Source organism: Macaca fascicularis, chromosome 10 (genome assembly GCF_037993035.2).
Source record: "Macaca fascicularis isolate 582-1 chromosome 10, T2T-MFA8v1.1".
NCBI classification, from domain to species: Eukaryota; Metazoa; Chordata; class Mammalia; order Primates; family Cercopithecidae; genus Macaca; species Macaca fascicularis.
This window is the reverse complement of record NC_088384.1, coordinates 17,632,564-17,644,631: the sequence shown is the minus strand read 5'-3', so window position 1 is coordinate 17,644,631 and position 12,068 is coordinate 17,632,564. Positions and strand designations below refer to the sequence as shown.

Genomic DNA, 12,068 nt, shown 5'->3' with positions numbered 1-12,068 from the left:
TACTGTATTATTTATGGACTAATGACAAGAAAAAAGTTTGTGCAGGTTAAGTACAGACACAATATTTTTAAAAATATTTTCTGTTTGCAGTTGGTTAAATCTATGGATGTGAGACCCATGGGTACAGAGGGCAAACTGTACTATGCCATTTTATGTAAGAAACTCAAGCATCTCTGAATTTTGGTATGCAGGGTACTGGAACCAATGCCCTGTGGATACTGAGGGACAATTATAATTGAAGTCCTCTTTCACATAGCACTACTCCACTTCACAGGTTATACATGTATCTTAACAGAGTATTCCCAATTCCTCCCTTCCATCTCTTATGATATAGCAGTTATTTATTACACTTATTCATATGACGTAATCGTCATATATATCATTCCGGTTCTTTGTTCTTTCTTGCTTTATGCACATCCATGTTTGTGACCTGTATGATTTTCTTCCTGCCTGAAGAATTTATTTTAACACTTATTGTAGGGACATCTGTTAGTGATAAAAATCTTCCCATTTTTTTGTAGGGACATCTGTTAGTGATGAAAACCTTTCCCATTTGTTTGTCTGAGAAAGTCTTCAGTTCTTTATTTTCATAGATATAGATTTCTATGTTAGTGAGTTTGTTTTCTTTCAACTGTACATATTTTGCTTCACTCTCTTTTTGCTTGCATAATTTCTGATGCAAAGTCTCCTGTAATTCTTTTTGTTGTTTTTCCATAAGTAAAGTGTATTTTCCTTGTGTCTTCTATCAAGATTATTCTATTTTCCTTTGGTTTTCTGCAGTTTGAATATGATACATCTAGATATTTTTGTTTTTACTGTTACTGGTATTCTCTGGATCTATGGTTTTATGTTGTCATTAATTATGGAAAGTTCTTAGCCATTATTACTTCAAATATTTTTTCTTCTCTATTCTTTTTTTAGAAATAGTACTCCAATTATGCATATGTTACACCTTTTGATGTTGTCCCACAGTTCTTGAATGCTGTGTTCTGTTTCTATATTTTGTTTTTGTTTTTCCTCTTTGTATTTTATTCTGGGAAGTTACTATTGACTTATCTTCCAGTCACCTGATTCTTTTGTTGGCTATGTTGAGTCTACTGATGAACCCACTGAAGTCATTCCTTATTTCTGGTACTGTATTTTTTGGTTTTAGCATTAATTTGGTTGATTTTATTTTAGAGTCTCTGCTTATATTACCCGTCTGTTCTCAAACGTTGTCTCCTTTTTCCATTATACTCCATAATATATTTATCATGGTTATTTTAAATTCTGTCAGATCATTCTAACATCATATCTGAATCTGATTCTGATGATTGTTTTATCTCTTCACTGTTTTTTCTTGCTTTTTTGGCATAGCTTGTCATTTTCTTTTGTTGAAGGCCAGACATATTGAGTGAGGTAACAGGACTGGGGGTAAATAATTTTGCTAGAAGTTGAGCTCTGTTTAATGTTTGCTGTCACTATACTGCCAGAGGCTTCAAAAATCTCTGCTGTCTCCCTTCTTTAATTGTGACTGAATTTTTCTCTTCAGAGAGAATCTGTGTTGCAGGTCTTTCACCTGTACACCGCTGTCATTTTACTGGAGCCCTGTTAGTATAGTGGTAAGGAATGAGCGAAGAGGAACATTCTACAGCCTTCCAATTAAATCTGTCTTCCAGTGAGCTTGTATCTTAGAGCTGTGATCTTCACAAGTATTTCTCCAGTCGTATAGCTTTTTATTTTTGCCACATCTCCAGTGTTCCTGGATATTTCTTTGAAGCCCTGACTTTGCTAACTTTTTCTTTCTTTCCTTCCTTCCTTCCTTCCTTCCTTCCTTCCTTCCTTCCTTCCTTCCTTCCTTCCTTCCTTCCTTCCTTCCTTCTTTCTTTCTTTCTTTCTTTCTTTCTTTCTTTCTTTCTTTCTTTCTTTTTCTCTCTCTCTCTCTCTTTCTCTTTCTCTTTCTTTCTTCCCTCCCTCCCTCCCTCCCTCCCTCCCTTCCTTCCTTCCTTCCTTTCTTGACAGAGTTTCACTCTTTCACCCGCGCTGGAGTGAAGGTGGCACAATCTCAGCTCACTGCAACCTCCACCTCCCGGGTTCCAGTCAGTTCTCCTGCCTCAGCCTCCCGAGTGGCTGGGACTACAGGCATTCACCACCATGCCTGGCTAATTTGTGTATTTTTAGTAGAGATGGGGTTTCACCATGTTGGCCAGGCTGGTCTTGAACTCCTGACCTCAGTTAATCTACCTGCCTTGACCTCCCAAAGTGCTAAGATTACAGGTGTGAGCCACCCCACCCCAGAGCCTGCTGACTTTGTTTCTTTTCCTCTTAGGTGAGATGCTGAAGAGGACTGGAGTGGGAAGAATTCTTTTCCCTCCAGCTGGATGGCTTTGGAACTTCCCCTGAAGTGAAGCCTTTGTTATGGAAAAGATTAGTCTAGGTGTATTTCCACAGGATTACTCTGCCTCTCCTCCTACCAGAGCCAGAAAGAGGATCTTTCTTGCATCTCGTCAACTTGGGAAGGTTCCTGGAGGTAAAGTTCACAAATGTGGCAGACCCTCTAAGAATGTGGCTCCTAGGAGTTTCTCACTCGTGGTTGTCTACACTCAAGCTCCAGCAATTTGCCAAAACTGCCAATTGAGTCTTCCTACCAGTTTATGATTCCAGAGGTTTCTCCTCTAGGTAAGCAGATCTCATCTGTGTTTCTCTGGACAAGACTGTCTCTCCAGATTTTAGAACAGCAGTTTTTCCCACCTCTTCAGTTCTCTTATGGGTCCAATAACTTTATTCATTTTTAGGTTGTCCAGTTTGTTTCAGAGTGTAAGGGTGGGACAATTTCTAAGCTCTTTATGTGTTTAAGCTGAAACTGGTAGCCCAGTGTTAAACACCTTTGAAGGAGTTTACCTGATTAGGTCAGGCTCTCTCTGGATAAGCTACCTTTGGATAAACCTAATCTCCTAATCTCAGGAGAGATGGTTCATTGTAGTCATAGGTACCACTCACACTCGAGAAGAGGTGGTTCTACAAGGTGTGTGCACTGGGAGGCTGCGATGTTGAGAGACTGTCTTTGAATTCTGCCTACCACAGCTTGCTGGAGGAGGTGATACTTGAATTTAATTCTGAAGGATGAATGGAATGAGCTGACCTAAAAGATGGGAAAAGCATGCAAAGCAGAAGGAACAGCATGGGCAAATAAGTAAGAAAGAACACAGCATAGATGCTAGCAAGATCCAGATGCTATGCCCAAAGAGATCCAAGTGTGTCCATGAAATATGTGCAGTTTTTAAACTATATCAATGACACCTCAATACAACTTAAAAAAAAAAAAGATCTGTATGCTGACTTCCTTTGCTTTGGGGTCACATCTTGAGATGAGCGATTTCCTCTAGAGCTCACTTTGAAGAACAGAGAGCTAACCAGCAAGAATTAAATAAAAAGAACTCTTTCCATTGACCAAGAGAATCTTGGATTATTAATTCTGAATGTCAGCATGGCGGGGTCACCTCTGGTGATGTTCTAGGTAAGTATGTTTTTTGTATTTGTGGTGGTTGGGTTGATGGATGTGGTTATTTCCTTCCAGAAATGTTACCATCTTAACTCTAATGAACTATAGCTTTAATGAACAAGGTCTTTCCACAGAAGTGTTGTGTCTCTTCAATTATGTCTTGTTAAGCAAACCTTTTCCTTTTTTCTTTCCCCAAACAAAAAAGGTAAAAAATGAAAAAAACAAAAACAAAACCAAAAACCCTACACCTTTTTTTTTTTTTTTTTTTTAATCCAGGGGAAAGGAGTTGGAATAATTATAGATTGTTTCCTTCTTGTAATTATATAAATGTCATTCTTTGTGTGGACGGTCCTTTTACTGGACATTTTTAAAATCAAAGATGTTTACATTTCTGCAACACATTTGAAACAAACGAAGCAGCCATCCTGCAGGGAAATGGCATTGACGGTTGCCATGGGAACTGTGTGAAGTCACGGAAAGTAGATTATCTCATAATGCATTACCCAGTGTCAGAAACAGGCAGCCTGACTAGAGAACAAACTACCAATTAACGAGCGAGGAAACAGGGCCAGAGAATTGGAACAAAATACAAGGCTGCCTCCGAAAGGTCATGTTCAAGCTAATTTATTGGTTACTTTGCTCTACCCAAACCAATTATTCTGATTGCTTTCCACCCATATAAATCTACTGTAACCAGTTCAGACTTCTATATGAAGAATATGCAGAAAAGTAGAATTTTATATTTTGGAGAAATTTTCAGTATTCATTTTTCTTTTTTTAAAAATCCTTTTGCTCACTCATTGAGATTTTTAAGTTATTATCTTTGTATTTATGAAAACATTTGGGCGGCAGTACGTGTAATTAAAAGTGTGAGTTCTAGTATCAAATTGTTTGAGTAAGAATTCCAGCTTTGCCTCTTTTTAGTTTTTTGGTTTTATACAAATAACTATGCCTCTAAGCACTGGTCTCCTTGATTGTAAAGTGGGAATAGTAATACCACCTATCGCTATATCTTGTAGGCTTATCTTGTGGATTAAATGAAACCAGTCCAAACAAAGAGCATAATGCCTGTGTTTTGCAAGAGTTTGATGGTGTTTATCTAAAGAAGGTATCCAGATTTTCTACATTAAATGAAGCCTATTTTTGCCAAGTCAGGAATTTCGGGGGAAAAAAAAGTTCATCCTGTTAAAAAAGAGAAAGAGAGAGAAAAATATGTGTTGATTACAAAGTCTAACTTCAACTGTCATCAAAATCACCTAGAAAGCTTTATCAAACCATAGGTTTTAGGGGCCCACTCTAGACCTACTGGTGAGAATCTCTTGGTGTGGGGCACAGATACGTGCATTCTAAATAACCTCCCTGAATAAGTCTGTTTCAATTTAGCCACCTAAGAATCACTTGTCTCCTAAGAGTCATTTGGTTGTGTCCATTGGAATACGTTTTTCTAAATCCTATTTTCTGGGTTTGGTCAGCTCATGCGGGGTGCTGCCTGGGTAATGAAAATTTCAATAGGCCTCTTAGGTGATTCTGATGCAGGTAGTACAAAAAGCATAAAGGATGAAAAAAAAAAAGAGTCTCTCCAGGTCCTTTTCCCACTCAACCTCACTTTACCACTTGGAAAAAGAGGCTCTCGTGGTGTTCACAGCTGCTTAGGAGTACGGATGGAGTTTTTCACAGGAAGAACAAAGAGGCTAAAACTTCTTTCTTCCATGTAGCAAGCTGTTCTATCTCTTTGGTAACCCGGGCTGCTTCCTTTCCTCTACTTTCCTTGTAAGGCCAAATAGAAACCAGGCTGGCGGCTGGGCGTGGTGGCTTATGCCTATGATCTCAGCACTTTGGGAGGCCGAGGCGGGTAGATCACAAAGTCAAGAGATCGAGACCATCCTGGCCAACATGGTGAAACCCCATCTCTACTAAAAATACAAAAATTAGCTGAGTATGGTGGCACATGCCTATAATCCCAGCTACTTGGGAGGCTGAGGCAAAAGAATCGCTTGAACCCAGGAGGCAGAGGTTGCAGTGAGCCGAGATCACGCCACTGCACTCCAGCCTGGAGGCAGAGCAAGGCTCCATCTCAACAAACAAACAAACAAAGGAACCAGGCTGGGACCACTTGGAAGGAAGCCTTCCGTGAGTGGTTTAGCCACTTCTATTCTCGGTGAGGAAAAAACAGCCCCTTTGGACTTGTTCTTCTTCATTTCCTTTGGTTCCTGGAATTGAGAGAGTCAAGGAAGTGATGTGCTGGCTTAACACCTGGGTCTCAGAAAAACATACATATACACAAACAAGCCTGGATTTGTAGCCCTTGCTGATTCCCATGGTGTAAATACGCCAACCTGTGGCTGCTTTCAAGCTGCCAACCATGAAGTTACTGAATGCAGATGTGGAAAGAGACATGGACAATCTGTTCTCCTGAGCCAATCCAAGCCAGCTCCAGTACATCTCTGGGTCATATCAGATGACTAGGTTGTGGACCCATTAGAAATAAAGCCACAGAGGAATAGGCCACTTGGGTGAGGTCTTCTAGCCTTGGCCTTAAGCCAGAGGGACAGGCATAGGTCTTCCTTAATGATGTGTGACTCAGCTCAGCTTTCCAGGGTAGACAACCACAAAAAAGTGTAAATAAATTTCTTTGCAAATGCTGCCTTCAGTAGGTTGGTAATTGCTGCTTGGGGTGCTGTGTGGAAGGAAGAGGCCCTCTCTTGGCCTCACAGGATGATTACTAGGATCATTAGTGAGGTTCAAAGTGATTTGAGGTTTGAGTGAAGGCACATGTGTTTGCCATCTGCGATGTGGGGATTCCATTCACTCATTCATTCAGAAAATACTGAGTTTCCGTTAAGTTTCAGGCACTGTTCTAGGTAAAGGGATGAGCAAGATAAAGGTCATGTGGAGGTTTGTGGGATTGGGCCCACCTCTAATTAGTAATAAGAATTTCCCATCTGCATACAGTTTTTATACCTAAATAGGTAGTTTGCCAAGAATCCAAGGGTCTTATTCAAATAGCTTTCCATTAGAAAATGAATGAATCCAGTATTGAGAAAGGCTCTAGGTCAAGACCCATCTCTGGAAGGAGGAAAAGGGAAAGTACAAGTGTATGAGAGGAATAAACGATACCTGTTCTATCAAAGACGATGCCTCCAATGATACTTCATTTTCAGGAAGGAATGAATGAATAGACAGATAACTTAATATATTTTCAGTTGTGGGCATTTCCTATGCCAAGACAAAAACTCTGTGATCTAGCTAATTCACATGGGGCTTAATACCTAGATGATGGGTTGATAGGTGCAGCACACCACCATGGCACACGTTTACCTATATAACAAACCTGCACATCCTGCGCATGTATCCCGGAACTTAAAATTAAACAAACAAACAAACAAAACTCTGTGATTTTACACACAGAGATAAGTTGGCTCTGTGGAAAGATGCAAAGATTTTGAAGACTGATAGGAATGGATCTGAATTCCACTTCTGCCACGTTCTTAATTATCCTTCAGCAAATATGTAGCGAATGCCTATTTTCTGCCAGGTCCCATGCTAGGTACTGGGAAGCATAGGGGAGTAAGATCCTGCCCTCTCTTTAGGGAGCTCATGGTCCATTTAAGAGCTGTGTGAGAGGTGTAGGGCAAGACAGTCAACCTCACCAACTCCATGTGTAAAATGCATATAATAACTTTTTTTTTTTTTTTTTTTTTTTTTTTTGAGATGGGGTCTCACTCTGTCACCCAGGCTGGAGTTCAGTGGCGCAATCTCGGCTCACTGCAACCTCTGCCTCCCGGGTTCAAGTGATTCTCCTGCCTCAGCTTCCCGAGTAGCTGGGATTACAGACACATGCCACCACGCCCGACTAATTTTTGTGTTTTTTTGTAGAGATGGGGTTTCGCCTCGTTGGCCAGGCTGGTCTCAAACTCCTGGCCTCAGGCGATCCACCTGCTTTGGCATATAATAACATTTCTGATGTGCAAATGCTGCTTTCTGAGTTCTTCTAATAATACCGTTGAAGGGCATGGGGGATTGAATGAGATAATGTAAAACAACAAAACTAGTGCCTAGAGACACCCAACATACATTGGTTTCTGTGTCCATGTTCCATTCCATGTTTCCTTTATAGCTGTGGGAGGTTAGAGCCACTCATGTGATGTGTTCTCTGCCTGGTCCTCTAATCTGGTCAAAATAAAAATCAAGAGCAGCCTCAGGAGGGAAATAATTCACAAAAATGTACCATGAGGTTGGAGGAGTTGGCCTGATGACTGCAGACTCTTTCTCATCTGATTCGCTTCATCTGGCTCTAAGTCCACCTTACCTTGGCAACCATAAATGTTATCCTAAAAATCCACTCACATTTCAGTTGTTCAAGACTTGAAATAGTTTCTTCCCAGAGAAGATGTTTTCATTGGGTTGAGGGCAAACCACAATGACACATGAAGTTGACATGCAATTTCACCTAATTTATAAGTTCTAGAGGTTCCCTGAACCCCAGGCTTCCATGAATGTTGAGTTCTCACGGGACACTAGGCTGAGATTCAAGAACCTGGCCCTGGGTAGCATGAGTGGAAGCTCTCTCTGCAACAGCCAGAGATGGTAGTGCTGATCAACTCATTATCAATATAAAATGATAATGAGTAATGTTAATATATTAGAGATAGTCTCCATATAAGCTTCAAATGTTTTGCTATCTTTCCCTCTTGCTCTCTCTCTCTCTTTTTTTTTTTTTGAGATGGAGTCTTGCTCTGTTGCCCAGGCTGGAGTGCAGTGGTGCCATCTCCACTCATTGCAACCTCTGCCTCCCAGGTTCAAGCATTCTCCTGCCTCAGCCTCCAGAGTAGCTGGGACTGCAGGCATGGACCACCACGCCCAGCTAATTTTTTTAAATTTTTAGTAGAGACAGGATTTCACCATGTTGACCAGGCTGGTCTCAAACTGCTGACCTTGTGATCTGCCTCCCTTGGCCTCCCAAAGTGCTGGGATTACAGGCTTGAGCCACCATGCCCAGCCTTGCTGTCTCTTTTTAAAAGCAAATTCTTCTCTTCTCCCTTCCTTGCCAAGTCATCCATCGGCTGGTTGGATCCTGGAGAAGTGGAGTAGTTTTGAGAAGACAGTGGGGACAGGGAAAAAAGGGAATGGAAAGGATGGGAAAGGGGCAAGTGAAAGGGGGAGTAGGATGGGGAAGACTTGAATTATTAAACATTAAGGAAGGCATTTGTATTGATTTTCATCTTGTCCATAGAGAGGTAGCAAATGTAGTGGGTGATGGAATTTAGTTTTTCCTCTCTTCCTTGTAATACCACATGTGAAAGTGTAAATTCTAGGGTCACTTGGTGCCCGCCTAGTGGAACCAGTAGATTTCCAGCTGGCTGTGTGTATGCATGCATTTAGATGCTCTGAGCATGTGATTCAGGGAAGACTGATGTCTCTACACTCTAAAGCCTTTATTTATTTACTTGCATATGACATATTTAATTCCAAGGTGCTCAAGGCATTTTGCAAACGTTAAATTAACTGTTAATCTTCTCTGTGTCTCTATAAAGCAGTGGAAAAGTCTTTTATTATAAAACATTGTGGACTAAATCTGAAAAATAGACTTAACAGGAATAAGGATAATTAAGAGGGACAAAAAGAGAAAGACGCAATAGGAAAAGGAGACCCGAATGAAAAGAAAAAGCCTTCTGTGGCTCCCCGCCAGGGACAGAAACCTCTGAGAGATTTTCTCTTCAGCTTGGGGCCAAGCCAGATGTCCAGCGTTCCAGGTGATGACTCTGTATGTGTGTTTCTAGGTTTACCTGGTAGCTACATAACCTGGAGTAAGGCTCGTCCCCATGTGAACACTGAATTTCCATAGCTTTAAAGTGGGGATTACAACAGCATCTACCCCATATTGTAAAGAACACACAGTAGGGTCGCAGTATGTGTTACCTGAATTATCATCCTCCTCCTCCTCCTCCTCCTCATCATCATCATCCATAAACATCAAGCAAATTTCTATCTTGATCACTGTTGGTAAAGGGATTGTTCTGCCCCAGCCAAAATTGAGTCTGAAAACTCCCGATGGTAGATATCACAGAAATGTCTCCAATTTGCCACACCTCCCTATATCAATACCCTTAACAGTGTCACTTTTCAGTTCCTCCTGCGGGGTGGATTCTGCTTACTTATCTCTTCAAGATGGATTTTGCGACTTGCTTTGGCCGTGAGAATACAAAAGAAGTAACGTTGTTCCAGTTCTGAGTCTAGACCTTAGGTGGCCTTGCATGCTTTGATTTGTTCTGGAAAGTTGTCCTGCCATCATGAGAACAAATCCAGGCTAGTCTCCTGATGATGAGAGAGGCGTGGTCCAGGAGTCCTCAGCACCCCAGCTGACAGTCATCCTAGACTGCTCAATCCTCAGCCACCTGCAAGATGACTGCAGACACAGGAGTGAGGAGGTTGATACAGGCTGTGCCCGGCCCAGACTAGCAGGACCACCCGTCTTACCTATAAATCCATGAGCAATAAAAAATGATGTCTGTCTTGGCCTGGCGCGGTGGCTCACGCCCGTAATCCCAGCACTTTGGGAGGCCGAGATGGGCGGATCACGAGGTCAGGAGATCGAGACCATCCTGGCTAACACAGTGAAACCCAGTCTCTACTAAAAAAACACAAAAATTAGCCGGGCGTGGTGGTGGGCGCCTGTAGTCCTAGCTACACGGGAGGCTGAGGCAGGAGAATGGCTTGAACCTGGGAGGCGTAGCTTGCAGTGAGTGGAGATCGCTCCACTGCACTCCAGCCTGGGCGACAGAGCCAGACTCTGTCTCAAAAAAAAAAAAAAAAAAATGATGGCTGTCTTAAACTGAGAAGTTTTGAGAGTGGTTTTTTATGTAGCAATACCTAACTGCTACCACCCTCTTTTCAGATTTACTTTTTATTTATTTACTTATTTGAGATGGGATCTTGCTAAGTTGCCATAGGGAGGGTTGGTGGGAAGGTTGGTGGGAGCCACATAAAGAAATTCCTCCAGTATCTCTAGAATTGTTACTGCTGTGGTCTGAATGTGTTTTCCAAAATTCATTTGCTGGAATTTGATTGCCAATGTGATAGTATTAAAAGGTGGGGCCTTTAGGACATGATAAAGTCATGAAGGCAGGCCCTCATGGATGCAGTTATTGTCTTATAAAAGGGCTTGAAGGGGCTGGCCCATTCATTTTCCCCCTTCCGTCTTCTGCCATGTGAGGACACAGCAAGATAAATGGCCCAGGCTCAGGTATTTTGTTATAGCAGCGTGAACAGACTGAGACAGATACCTAACTGTCTTAGTTCACTCAGGCTGCTGTAGCTAAATGCTATAGACTGGGTGGCTTGTAAACAACAGAAATTTATTTCTCACAGCTCGAGAGGCCTGGAAATCTAGAGCATATTTTGTGACTAGTGAGGGCCCTCTTACTGGATCATAGATGGCCTTCCTCTTGCTGTATCCCCACATGGTGAAAGGGGCAAGCGAGCTCTCTGGAGTCTTTTTTTTATAGGGGCACTAATCCCACTCATGAGGGCTCCACCCTCATACTCTAATCACCTACCAAAATCCCCACCTCCTAATACCACCACGTTGGGGCTTAGGTTTCGGTGTATGAAACCTAATATGGGATGGGGGCACAGATATTTCATCCATATCATGATCTCTCCATCCAGTTTCTCAATCTTCCCTCTGATCTCCTCCTTCTAGTCTTGCCTACCCGCTTCCTCATCTCCCACTCTCCAATCCATTCTTCTGTCAGAACAACTTTTTTTCTGAAATGCAAATCTTGTTCTGTTGCTCTCCTACTTCAAATCCATTGTGGACTTTCCATTGCCCTCAGAACAAAGCTAGACCTATAGCATGGGATACAGCACTCTCCATGGTAATCTCTCCCCTGTCTCCCACCTGTTATGTACCTGCCTGTGCCTCCCACTTGTTGCCTACGATCTAGCTGTGGCTTTTGGAATCTCTGAGGAGCCCAGGCACAGGTTTATCCTTTCTCTTCTGGGTTTTGAACACATTGAGAGAAATAACCCAAAGGAATCAGAATACCAAGATATCACTTCTCGTAGTGATAAGAGCTAAGTTAGATGACACAGCTTGTGTGAGTAGCATGGACCCACTAGCTGAATTCCTTGAACTGGGCAAGTTACCCATCCAGCCAAAGGCAGTGCAGGCTCAGGGAATCTTCAACCAGTAAATATTAAATGCATGACGTGAATATGCATAGAACTCCCACTCTTTGCATGTAATTTCCTCCCAAGAAAATAAGGGAGATCTATCTTATTCTTTCCAAATTTACCAATCAGATAAGTCAGTCCATCTCCCCTGGGATGGAGTGAGTAAAGGATGAAGAAAGGCCATCTGAAAGACTGCAGGAGAAGAGATGATGTATCTCCCTATCAGTATTGAACACTCATGGTCCTCTGAACACACTCTGCCACTTCTCTCATATCACTGTGTTTGAAAATGCTGGTGCTTCTGCCTGGAACACTCTCATCTGCCCACTCCTTGTCTATCCCCATTTGTTTAACCCACTTCTACTTAGTCTTCAGAACACTCTCCTGAAAATTAAGTGAGAACTATTAGTTG

General features: G+C 42.0%; 1 long non-coding RNA gene across 4 annotated transcripts in view; it reads left to right on the top strand.

The window, feature by feature from the left end:
• Positions 1 to 3,992: 3,992 nt before the first annotated feature.
• Positions 3,993 to 12,068, top strand: part of LOC135965311 (uncharacterized) — a 199,017-nt gene continuing 190,941 nt past the window's right edge. For all 4 annotated transcript variants that reach the window (XR_012418803.1, XR_012418802.1, XR_010578219.1 and 1 more), the window contains exon 1: positions 3,993 to 4,088. This is a non-coding gene — a long non-coding RNA (uncharacterized lncRNA). The remainder of the gene's footprint in view (positions 4,089 to 12,068) is intronic.